Raw genomic sequence first — 12,924 nt, 5'->3', positions numbered from 1 at the left:
TGTTACGGAAGCGTAGAGCTGCCACCCAGGCAAAAGAAAAATAGAAGTATATCACGTTATAACGTGAAAAGTTTATTGTTCTAACAAGATACTTTTCATGTTTGTACAATATACTTTTGACGTTTGAACAATATAATATCACGTTATTACAATATACATAATTATCACGTCCGTACAATATAAATATTATATTGTACGGACGTGATAATTATGTATATTGTAATAACATAAGGAACACAAATGATGCTGTCTCTCTTAAACTCTTACAAAAGGTGTTACCTACAGTTGGACCTTTGGTTCTCAAGCTGGTAAACTATAGTTTGATGTGTGATGTAGCACCCAAAATTTTTAACATACTGTAGTCAAACACCTGTTTAAAAAAAACTGTTCTTCATCCTATGATTCTTGCAAATTACAGGCCTTTCTTCTAACTACTTATTCTTTCCAAAATTCTTGAAAAGAGAGTTGACAGTCAATGAATAACCTTCCTGAAAAAGCAAAATATTTTACACGTTTTCCAATCTGGTTTTAAACCCTTTCATAGCACTGAATAAGCCCCTTTTAAAAGTTTTTAATGACATATTTTTAGCTACTGATGCTGGGGACTGTGTTGTTCTTGTGCTTTTAGATTTGACAGTTGCATTTGATACCGTAGATCGTGCATTTTACTCTGTCTTTTGGAGCACTGGGTGGGCACAGCACTTGAGTGGTTCAGGTCCTACTTGACAGGGTAAACATTTTGTGTCAGTCTCTGTGACCATGTGTCGTCCTCCGCTCCTCTCTTGTGTGGTGTCCCACAGAGCTCAGTTCTAGGCCCCCCTCCTCTTTTCTTTGTATCTGCTCTCTCTTGGATCTATACTGAGAAAACACAGCATTGCTTGACAGTTAAATTAAGCCAGTGGTAAAATCAAGCATCTTTCAGCTGAGGCAGCTGGCTAAAATAAAGCCAATTCTTTCACAGAGGCACTTTGAGACAGTTATCTAGCACTCGATGGGATTACTGTAATGCACTTTATATATGGGTCAGTGCTTCATACATCTACAGAAGATTCAAAATGCTGCACCTCCAAAGTTTGAGCACATTTCCCCTATTTTAGTTTCACTTCACCTGCTGCACATTTCTTTTAGGATTCCTTTTCAAATTCTTTTATTTGCGTTTAAAGCCCTCTATGGTCTAGTCCAATCTTATCTCTCTGAGCTGCTACTGCCGTATACACCCACCTGCTCTCTTAAGTCAGCTGATCAGCTTTTCCTGAATGTACCCAGGACTGAGCATAAACTTAGAGGAGATTGTGCTTTTGCTGTAGCTGTCACGGGGTGCCGAGGCAGGCCGTGTGTGAATATAAATGGACCCAAGATGCAGACTGCGTAGTAGTGAGCGAGCTTTTATTAACCAAAGGGATGAAGTACAACACAAAAGAAAGGGTGGCAAGAACGGAACTGAAAATACTCTAAACTGGGAAATCTAGAACTTAAACAACTAAACCAGAACACGAATGAGAGTACCTTGCGGGGACGTCAGTGCGCGGATGACGTCAGTGCGCACACTGTGTCTGAGGAGGATGTGTGGAAGTACTTCAGGAGAGTGAACCCAAGCAAAGCTACTGGTCCGGACGGGATTCCCGGCCGCGTCCTCAAGTCATGCGCGGCTCAGCTGGCTGGAGTGTTTACACACATCTTCAACCTTTCCCTCTCTCTGTCTGTAGTCCCAGCCTGCTTCAAAATGGCCACCATCGTCCCTGTACCCAAATCCTCCACCATCTCCTCATTGAACGACTGGCGACCTGTAGCCCTGACCCCTATCGTGAGCAAATGCTTCGAGAAGCTGGTCAGGGACTTCATCTGCTCCGCACTACCCGACTCACTGGACCCTCTACAGTTCGCATACCGCCACAACAGGTCCACTGATGATGCCATAGCCCTGACACTCCATGCTGCCCTGTCACACCTGGAGAAGAGAGACACGTATGTGAGAATGCTGTTTGTAGATTACAGCTCAGCATTCAATACCATCGTTCCCTCAAAGCTGGACAGGAAACTGCAGGATCTAGGACTGAGCAGCTCCCTCTGCAGCTGGATCCTTAACTTCCTGTCTGACAGACGCCAAGTGGTCAGACTGGGCAGCACCACCTCATCCCCCATCACACTGAACACTGGTGCTCCACAGGGGTGTGTACTGAGCCCTCTCCTGTACTCACTCTACACCTACGACTGCACGGCCACTAACAACTCCAACATCATTGTGAAGTTTGCGGACGACACTACAGTGGTGGGTCTTATTACCAACGGTGATGAGACAGCCTACAGGGAGGAGGTCAGCGCCCTGACCCACTGGTGTCAAGACAACCATCTCACCCTCAACGTCGCAAAGACAAAGGAGCTGATAGTGGACTTCCGGAGGTGAGGAGGAGTACACACCCCCATCACCATCAACGGCGCCGCTGTGGAGAGAGTGAGCAGCTTCCGCTTCCTTGGTGTACATCTGGCTGAGGATCTTACGTGGTCAGTACACATAAACAAGACAGTGAAGAAGGCGCAGCAGCGCCTCTTCTTTCTCAGGAGACTGAAAAGATTCGGCATGAGCCCCCGCATCCTCAGGACCTTCTATCGCTGTGCCATTGAGAGCATCCTCACCGGATGCATCACCACCTGGTATGGCAACAGCACCGCTTACAACCGCAAAGCTCTCCAGAGAGTAGTGCGGTGTGCTGAACGGATAATTGGAGGTGAGCTTCCCTCCCTCCAAGACATCTACAGGAAGCGGTGCCTGAGGAAAGCGGGGAGGATCATCAAGGACTCCAGTCACCCCAGCCATAAACTCTTCAGACTACTTCCATCAGGAAGGAGGTTCTGCAGCATCCGGTCCCGAACCAGCAGACTGAGAGACAGCTTTTTCCACCAGGCCATCAGACTGCTGAACACGTCATAGACACCTCACCTTCACTACTGGAACTTCAACATTATGCACTCCATACTGTACATTAATGCCACTGTTTTGCACATACCAACCTCTGTATATTTTATATATCTTATTTTATTGTTTACTCTATTTCATTTGTAAAACATGTATATACACACTCACACACACACACACACACACACACACGTAGAAAAACATATTTAGTACACACATTCAGTAATGTATATACCTTTATATATGGTACATATATTTATTACTTTTTAGATTAACCATTTTTATATTTTGCTTGTTGCACATTATTGTATTTTGCATAACTCTGTTGCTTGTGAAGCTTGCACACAAGAATTTCACTCGCATGTACTGTACCAGTGTATCTGCACATGTGACGTGACAATAAAGGTGATTTGATTTGATTTTGATTTTGAGAAAGTCCAGGACGACGGAAGAAAATACACAGAATGACGGAGGGGAATGACACAGACGAACCAGCAACGAGGACGGGTGAACACACACTGGCTGTGTCCCAATTCAGGATCTGCACGCTTGAAGTACGCATTTTAAGTGCGATTACGTCACCGCTACGCGACGATGGCTGTCCCAATTCGAAGTGTACTTCAAATGCGCCGTCGATTTCCCCAAATATCAAGCGTGGTCCGGTGCACGCTTCGTGGTCCCATATATCCCACAATTCATAGCGCGGCGGTGGGTGTGGATAATTTTGCCGCAAAATACGGCAGAAGGGAGCGGCCGAAGAGTGAACTGTCAAAAGTAAGTACTGAATATTATGTCACTTATTTATGTGCGAATGTTTAATAACAAAGAACATTAAAACATTACTGTTGGCCACATGTCGGCAAAGTTGTGTGACATTAGTGATGTTTGCACTTTCAGCGTTAACTTGGTTTTAAAGCCTCTACTTCTAAATATATATATATGTATAGTCAACCTTATCTTACAGAGAATGTGATGATCTTATGCGTAATTAAAGTCAGTCATATATCCACAAACACAACAAGCTGAAAGTCAGTGATGCTGCTCGGTTTGCAGTCCTGAATATGACGGCACAAGCAGGATTCACTGCACTGTTAATGTTAGCTATGTTATATTGCTGCCTCTGTTCGGTGGTGTCGAGCCAAACGGACTTTAACGTGTGTTTGAACAAGCTGACGGTTCACTCATTAAGCTGAAAGAAAGATGCTTTAATCACAGGAGTCACACATGTGTCCACTGGACCATCTGGGAACTCTTCTTGTTTAGCACTCGTAATAACACAAACACTAAATCCTCCTTCTCTTGTGCTGTTTTGTAGCAGTGTATACACCTGAGACTGTCACCTCTCTGTCTGTCCTGCACTCTCTCTCTGTTTCTTTCTCTCTGATTGTGGAATAAAAGTATGAACATGTATTTATAAGTTACACTTGTGTTTGAATCCTGCAGCTTATCACACATTTGATTTCCATGTGTGACGACTGCAAGTGTCCAGAGTGAGGACAGACTGAGGGACCCACTGCTGCACATCATCTGTGAGGCTTTGCACCCCTGATGATCCACCAGGACAAACTCAGCAGTGTGTGAGGAAGAGGAGGAGGAAGAGCCAGCAGCAGCTAACAGATGGAGATGATTAGTTAGTTTTAATCTTTTAAAAAAATAATTATATGCAACATTCTCTGACTGGAAGAAATTTGTTTAACATTTAAACCTATTTTTTGCACATTCCAGCACATAAAATAAAATATTTTTTGTGTGTTTACACTCACTCTTTCAAATAGATGCAAGTAAAACACAGCAGAAAATAAATAAAATCAAAGACTAGCGGTCCTGTTGCTCTATTTTCACCTGTAAAGCAGGAGTGGGTTAGGTGGATGTTTGCCCTGGTGCAGGTGTACCACAGCGGTCAGTTGAAGAATCTGCGAGTTTCTCTGTGAATTTCCCATTACGTCGTAGTGCACTTGGTGCTTGCTTGGAAATTTAGGGGGTTTTTTCACTGTAAAAAGAAGTTTTCTTCCCACGCACAGCGGACGCTAATGTTTTTGTCACTTTTTATGGAATCAAACTCAAAGTAAGGTCAGTACTTCCACGCTTTAAACACTGCATGCTCATACTCTCTCCCGCACTCGTTATATTATCCATTGTTGATCTGCAGACAGCTGTTGTCACGAATGCCGTACTCGCTTACGTCACTGTCATGAGACATTCTCGCAAAAAATCACGGTTTTAGTAACGCAGTAACACAGTGTTCCTACGGGAAAGTAACGGTAATCTAATTACCGTTTTTGCAATAGTAATCCCTTACTTTACTCGTTACTTGAAAAAAGTAATCGGATTACAGTAACGCATTACTGCCCATCTCTGGTTGTGATACCCTTTATCTCTCACCTGGGTTTGTTGGTTTTGTCAATTCAACTAATACAAAGAAGGACTGGCCTTGTTGAGCTTCCTCAGTTAAAACACTAACACGGGTACACACTTAGCCTGTATTTTTGTAGGAAAAATTACAATCTGGCAACTTAAGCTCACCATCTGCAAACTTAACATGTTCAAGATAACAGAAAACAACCTGAAGCCGAATTAAGAGAAACTCTATATTTGTTTCTTTATCAGTACCTGTTAGAAGACTGTTCACACTGTGTTGTTCTCTCTGCAAGGGTTTCTATCAATAAATCTCAGAAAGACACAGTAAACAGTTACCGTCAGGTCCCGATCTGCTACTAAAGATACTGTTACTGTTCCACGTGCATGTCTTTGAAAATGATGAATAAAGTGGCAAAACTGGAGAATTAAAATCAGTTAATTAACTAAAAAGTGACAGGAAATATGTGTCAGGTTAACATATTCATCAGCATGAACATTAGACAACTTCAGGTTCTGTCACAACCGGGCAGCCAACACAAGGAAGAGGACTCAGATGCAGACACCACACAGAGGCTCGGAGGAACAGTGTTTTAATGAATCGATATCAAGTTATCCAAGCTAGAACCGATTTTAATCGATAATCACAACTGACCCCTATACATAACTTTGTGGACATGTAGCCAACAGTAATGTTTTAACATTCTTCGCAGATATATAAGTGATCTAACATTTAATTCTTGCTTTTAAAAGTTTATTTTTCGGCCACCACGCTTCAGCCATTTGCTGTTTTTTTTTTTTGAAAAAATAACCACAGCCACCACTGCACTATGAATTCTGGCCTATGTTGTGACGTAATCAGCCTTCAAATGGGGCCTCGAAGTATGCAGACCAAGTATAGATAGATAGTATAAGTGTAGATACTTACATGAAAACAAACATAATAACTTCATACTGTCACTGGGTTTAAAGGAGTGTTCACAAGAAATCATCAGTATCAAACTGTGACAATAAAAAATGTTCATTAAAGCAACAAAGAATGGGATGAGTTTGATGTAAATCTTTGGTAATGCATGGGGGAAGCTCTGTGCCAATTTTATCAACAACTAAGGATTTTATCTTTTTCTGGATGCAATACCGTGGCCTCCAGTAACACTATACGGAATCTTAGAGTCATTTTGACCAGGAGTTCTCCTTTAATGGAAATATAAAGCAAATATTTAAGACTGCTTTCTTCCATTGCTGCAATATCTTTAAAATCAGAAATATCCTGTCTCAGAGTGATGCTGAAAAACTCATTCATGCATTTATTACTTCTAGTTGGGAATATTTAAATTCATTATTATCAGGATGTTCTTTTTTGCATTGGGACAGGCAGGATGTGATGGCTGCTGTTTTATCTATGTGTGGATGCACATGCCCAGCTCCCAAATGGTACTCAAATACTGCACATCCCTCCATCCAACCACATACTTTCGGGACCACGACCACCAACTGCACATGCTCCACTGAGGTATCACTATGAGTGACACAAACATCCCCGGCGCATATCGGGCAGTGCCCCGCCCCCACCTTGGCTACTGAAGCGAGATCATTCAACTGCAGACCAGACAACAAACGACGGAGGCACCAGACAAGTGCAATCAAACGATGAGTTTATTGACAACGGAGAACAACCATCAGCATATGGCTTATTTGCTCTGACAAAAATACACTGAGTTCTGGTTTTATAGCATAGAGGATCACACCCCCACATACACGTCAATACAGGTCAAAAATACATTATGTCCAGTCATTGTTTACAGACAAGGGTACATCTTGTACATCTCTAATAACTATAATCAGACATATAACTTCTCTCTTTGATAACACCTTCCTTTTAAGGTAATAACTTCAAGCTTCAGGGCCTCTAAGGGCTAATAATGGACCCTCGTCCTCAATCACTAAGTAGACTGAATTGGCGCAGGTCTCAAATAAGAAGCAGAAGACACTTGGGCCTTCGCTCAGGCCTGCTACTAGATTTATGTGTATTGTAAGCATGCATGCAATTAACCTGCTATGTTCTCATCTTCCCTCAACATGTATCACCTGGACACTCTCACCAGTGAAGCTTAAAACCCTCTTGGATAGAACATCAACTCTAAACAAGCACAGTTATGCATTGTGTATAGAATGAACTCAACCTGTGAATAGAATGAATGTGATGACAAACATATTCAATGCAATATGAACCCTGTAAACAATATTACTGATAAAATAATACTGTAGAACATGTTATTAATGCATTTATCATAAGGCAGAGTATATGGCAGCAATAAAAGAATCTCTAAATCCCAACACTACTCAGACCACATCTCTGTTATGCTAATTCCAGCATACAGACCACTCGTCAGGCGATCAAAACCGGTTCTGAAGCAGGTGAAAACCTGGCCAGCAGGAGCCACCTCTGCTCTTCAGGACTGTTTTGAGAGCACTGACTGGAACATGTTTAGAGAGGCTGCAACTTACGGCGACTTCACTGACTTGGAGGAATACACGTCATCAGTGTCCAGCTACATCAACAAGTGCACCGATGACGTCACTGTCTCCAAGACCATCATCTCATGACCCAACCAGAAACCGTGGATTACTGCGGAAGTACGTGCACTTCTGAGGACCTGAGACTCTGCCTTCAAAGCGGGTGATAAGGTGGCGCTTAGTAGAGCTAGGGCCGAACTTTCTCGGGCCATCAGAGAGGCGAAGCGTGCACACGCCCAGAGAATCCACAACCACTTCAAGGACAGCGGTGACACACGGCGCATGTGGCAGGGCTTACAAGCCATCACTAACTACAGGACGACATCACCTGCCTGTGATGGTGACGGCTCCCTCCCAGATGCACTGAACAACTTCTACGCTCGGTTCGACAGGCAGAACGACGTGGCGGCGAGGAAGTCCACCCCTCCTCAGAAAGACCAGGTGCTGTGTCTCACTACAGCTGAGGTGAGGAAAACTCTACGCAGAGTCAACCCACGTAAAGCTGCTGGACCAGACAACATCCCAGGCAGAGTGCTCAGAGAATGTGCTGAACAGCTGGCAGATGTTCTCACCGACATCTTCAACATCTCTCTGAGCAGTGCCGTCGTTCCCACGTGCTTCAAGGCCACCACCATCGTCCCCGTGCCCAAGAAGTCTTCTGTGTCCTGTCTCAACGACTACCGTCCTGTTGCACTTACACCCACCATCCTGAAGTGCTTCGAGCGGCTCGTCATGAGACACATCAAGACCCTGCTGCCCCCCTCACTGGACCCACTGCAATTTGCATACCGCCATAACCGCTCAACGGATGACGCCATCTCCACTGCACTCCATCTTGCCGTCACACACTTGGACAAGAAGGACACACACGTTCGAATGCTGTACATAGATTTCAGCTCAGCATTCAACACGATCATCCCCCAACAACTGATCGGAAAGCTGAGCCTGTTGGGCCTGAACACCTCCCTCTGCAACTGGATCCTGGACTTTCTGACCGGAAGGCCTCAGTCAGTACGGATCAGGAACTGCACCTCCAGCACCACCACACTGAGCACTGGGGCCCCACAAGGCTGTGCGCTCAGTCCTCTGCTATTCACACTGCTGACTCATGACTGTGTAGCAACACACACTTCAAATCACATCATTAAGTTCGCTGATGACACGACCGTGGTGGGTCTCATTAGCAAGAACGACGAGTCAGCGTACAGAGAGGAAGTGCAGAGGCTAACGATCTGGTGTAAAGACAACAACCTGTCTCTGAATGTTGACAAGACAAAAGAGATGGTTGCTGACTTTAGGAGGACACGAGACGACCATTCACCGCTGAGCATCAACGGCTCCTCTGTGGAGATCGTTGACAGCACCAAATTTTTGGGCGTCCACCTGGAGAAGGACCTCGGCTGGTCCCTCAACATCAGCTTCCTGCACAAGAAAGCCCAACAACGTCTCTTCTTTCTGAGAAGACTGAGAAAGGCCCAGCTTCCACCACTGATCCTGACCACCTTCTATAGAGGAACTATCGAGAGCATCCTGAGCGGCTGTATCACTGCCTGGTTTGGGAACTGTGCCATATCGGACCGCAAGACCCTACAGCGGATAGTGGGAACAGCAGAGAAGATCATTGGGGTCTCTCTCCCCTCTATTAAGAACATCTACACCACACGCTGCATTCGCAAAGCCACCAGCATTGTGGCTGATTGGACACACCCCTCTCACACACTCTTCACACTCCTGCCATCTGGAAAAAGGTACCGAAGCATTCGGGCACACACATCCAGACTGTGCAACAGCTTCTTTCCACAAGCCATCCGTCTCCTCAACAAAAAGGGACTGGACTGATAAACACAAACACACACACACACACACACACACACACACACACACTATCACTCAGCTCAACTCAACTACCTCAAAGCATTGAGACTGGACTTACACATCAACCTGTAAATGCTCTTTTTGCACAATGTTTTTATGTTTACTGTTCCTGCACTACCTACATACCAAGTATGTTTACTGTTTCCTTTGCACTACCTACCTAGTTAGATAGTTTTAGTTAGATAGTTAGTTTTAGTTAGATAGTTTTTGTTAATTTATGTTGTAATTTATGTTAGGTCAGTCTGTCCTGTCTCTAGTTAGCTAGTTTAGTGTTTTTCTGTTAATTTATGTTGTAAATTTATGTTGCATGTAGCACCTTGGCCCTGGAGGAACGTTGTTTCGCTTCACTGTGTACAAACTGTATATGGTTGAAGTGACAATAAAGCCAACTTGACTCGACTTGACAACATCATCCAGGTAGCAAACAGCATATGCAGTGTGAGGACACAGCTATCGCTACAGGAGGTTCTGAAAAATGCCCGGGGCTTCAAACAAGCCTAACAGAAGTGTGACGAATGGTACAAACCATACAGAGTAGAGAAGGCCGTTTTTGTCTTTGGACTCTGCAGACAAGGGAATCTGCCAGTAGGCGTTAGTTAAATCCAACATCATAAAAACAAGCAGTGCTTATACAGTCAGGTCAACCCGGGGCATGGGATAAGCATCAAACCATGAGACCTTCGCTTTGTGACAATCATCACAGAACCGTATAAAACCCTGCGCTCACTTCTTAATTACCTGGAAGCATCTTAAAGACAACCGGCCCCTCTCAACAGCTGGGACAAATCATCTGGCAAACAGATAAGCATAGGAGACCAAACACTGAGGAACAAATCCTCATTTCCTCCTGAGATAACAGCATTTTCACCATTTCAGCCAATTCCTTTTGCACAATTTGTCTCTTGTGCTCAGGCAACCTATAGGGCCATGAACGCACTTTCACACCAGGCTGCGTTTCAAATTGGTGCTGCATGAGAGTCTTGCAGATGGTCGGGGGAATGAACACATCTGCAAACTACTGTTGCAATGCAGGAACATCTGCTTTATTGGAATGTGTGAGATGTTAATCACAATGCATCTTAAACACACTGTCTGAAAACTTCATGCCCACATCTTGATTTTAAGAAAAATCAAACATCTTTTCCTTAAGATCATTTCAGGGTTTGTAATGAGCTGCATGAACCGTGCCGAGAACAGCCAAGTCTCCTCCTCTGATAAACCTCCACATGTACCACTAAAAACATTTAAATTAGTTTGAATCGGAAATAATGGCTCAAACTACTTGTTGTGAGACCATTTCTTTATTTTTCACACCAAACTGTTTACTAAGATAAACTTTACACAGAGTTCATCAAATATAACTAACGCTTTAACATTATCAGGATTTCATAATAGAAACTTCAGATCAACAGGAAAACAACCACAGAACGTGTGGATCAAAATGAATTCATTAAAAAACAACATGGACTTCAAGGATACAGTAAATACACTAAAGTGAAAGGAGTTATTTTTTCTGGACATAAAGTCACAGCAGGTGTTGTTTCAAAGCTGGTGGATCGATTTAGTTCATTTTGGAAGTTTTAAGAGCAACTGCTGTGTAATTATTTGCAGTTTTGGGAGAAAAGGGTTCAAGAGAAGATTTTACCACAGCAAAAGATTAAATATGAATGAAGAATTGAAATTTAACTGAGGTGAAACATGCAATGAATGCATAAAAAATAAGTTAATTTTGGAAAAGCTAAAAAAGTTCAAGTAAAAGAAATGATTTACATATCCATATATGATTTTTGATAGAATACCAGTTTGGTTAAACAAAGAGAAAGAAAAGACATTCCTATAACTTTAATAATACAGTAACAAGTACAACTACTAAACACTACTGTATCCTAAGGGAACAAAGCTTAAAATGTAACAGGGAGAACATTTTAGAGAATTAAAATCCCTCAAAGGAAAAAAAAACAAACTTGATATACATATCTATACATGCAACTTCCTAAATGTAAATCAGAAATCAGAGCTACCTCATCAGATCCAAGTGTGACATCAGCTGACACTCTTTACAGGAGATTCCATCTGAACTCTGTGGAGCCTGATCTCAAGGTTTTTAAGTCTGACCCTGAAACCAGAAGAGGATCTTTCTCTCTCTTCTGATTCATTGTGATCCAGTGATTTCAGTCCTGCATGATCAGGCTGATGTTTGCACAGAGCAGATAATGAAGTGAATGTTTTTGCACATTGGTAACAGTGAAACAGTTTATTTACAGCGTGGGATCGTTTGTGTTCGGAGTATGAACTGAGAATCCTGAAGCTCTTGTCACACTGGTCACAGCTGAAGTTCACTTCCATGTGTGTACGTTCATGTTTGTTACGATGACCTGATTGTGAGAAGCTTTTGTCACAGTGTCTGCACTTGTATGGTGTCTCTCCTGTGTGGATTCGTTTATGCTTTTTCTTTAAGCTCACATGCAGTGGTGAAGGATGACCCACACTGGTCACAGATGTGCTTTTTTACCCCACTGTGGAAGAGGTCATATATTTTTAATGTACTTGGTGTGTGGAAGCCTCTCCCACATTCTTTGCAGTAGTTCATTTTGTCTCCAGTGTGTCTACGTTGATATGGTTTTAGGTCCCGTTGATGATTGGAGGTTTTTCCACAAAGGTCACAGAGAAACTCTTTCCCACCACCACAGTGACGACAGGGTTGAGAACTGGATCCATGTGCGTCGCTCTGCTTCTAAACAAAGACAGCGTAAGTGATCTCTACCAACGTCCAATTACATTTTACTGTTTACATTATAACACTCAGCTTACTGGGCGAAAATGACTCTTCATTTTTCCAAACAGTTCATTCAATATAACTCCAAGTTTATTGATCAGACTTGTTCCAAACAATTGGGTTAAAATTACAAGATAAAAATAAATACATACCTCACAGTAACTGCACTTGTAGAATTACTTGCTGGTGTGGTGGCTTTTCTGTTGGTGGTTTTTCAGGTGATGTGGAACTTTAAAGGTCTTCTCACACAGGTCACATTCATAAGGTCTCTCCTCAGTGTGGCTAAACATGTGTACTTTTAATTGTGCATCTGTTGTAAACAGTTTCCCACACTGATTACAGCAGTAAACATCATTTCCAGTGTGAATCCGTAGGTGAATATTTCGGTAGTGTTTGTCACTGAACCTTTTCCCACAAATGTCGCAGCTGTACGCCTTAATTCCAGAGTGGGTAACTAGATGCCTCTGTAAGTCGTGCCTTTGAGCAA

The 12,924-nt window shown here is 43.0% G+C and overlaps 1 protein-coding gene across 1 annotated transcript in view; it reads right to left on the bottom strand.

Annotated features, from left to right (window-relative positions):
• Window positions 1-12,924, bottom strand: part of LOC102078817 (zinc finger protein 665) — a 1,047,781-nt gene that overhangs the window by 690,707 nt on the left and 344,150 nt on the right. The gene's annotated exons all lie outside the window — the stretch shown is intronic.

The sequence above is a fragment of the Oreochromis niloticus genome, linkage group LG3 (genome assembly GCF_001858045.2).
Source record: "Oreochromis niloticus isolate F11D_XX linkage group LG3, O_niloticus_UMD_NMBU, whole genome shotgun sequence".
NCBI lineage: Eukaryota > Metazoa > Chordata > Actinopteri > Cichliformes > Cichlidae > Oreochromis > Oreochromis niloticus.
Note: the sequence above shows the minus strand (reverse complement) of the source record. Positions and strands in the feature narration are given on the sequence as shown.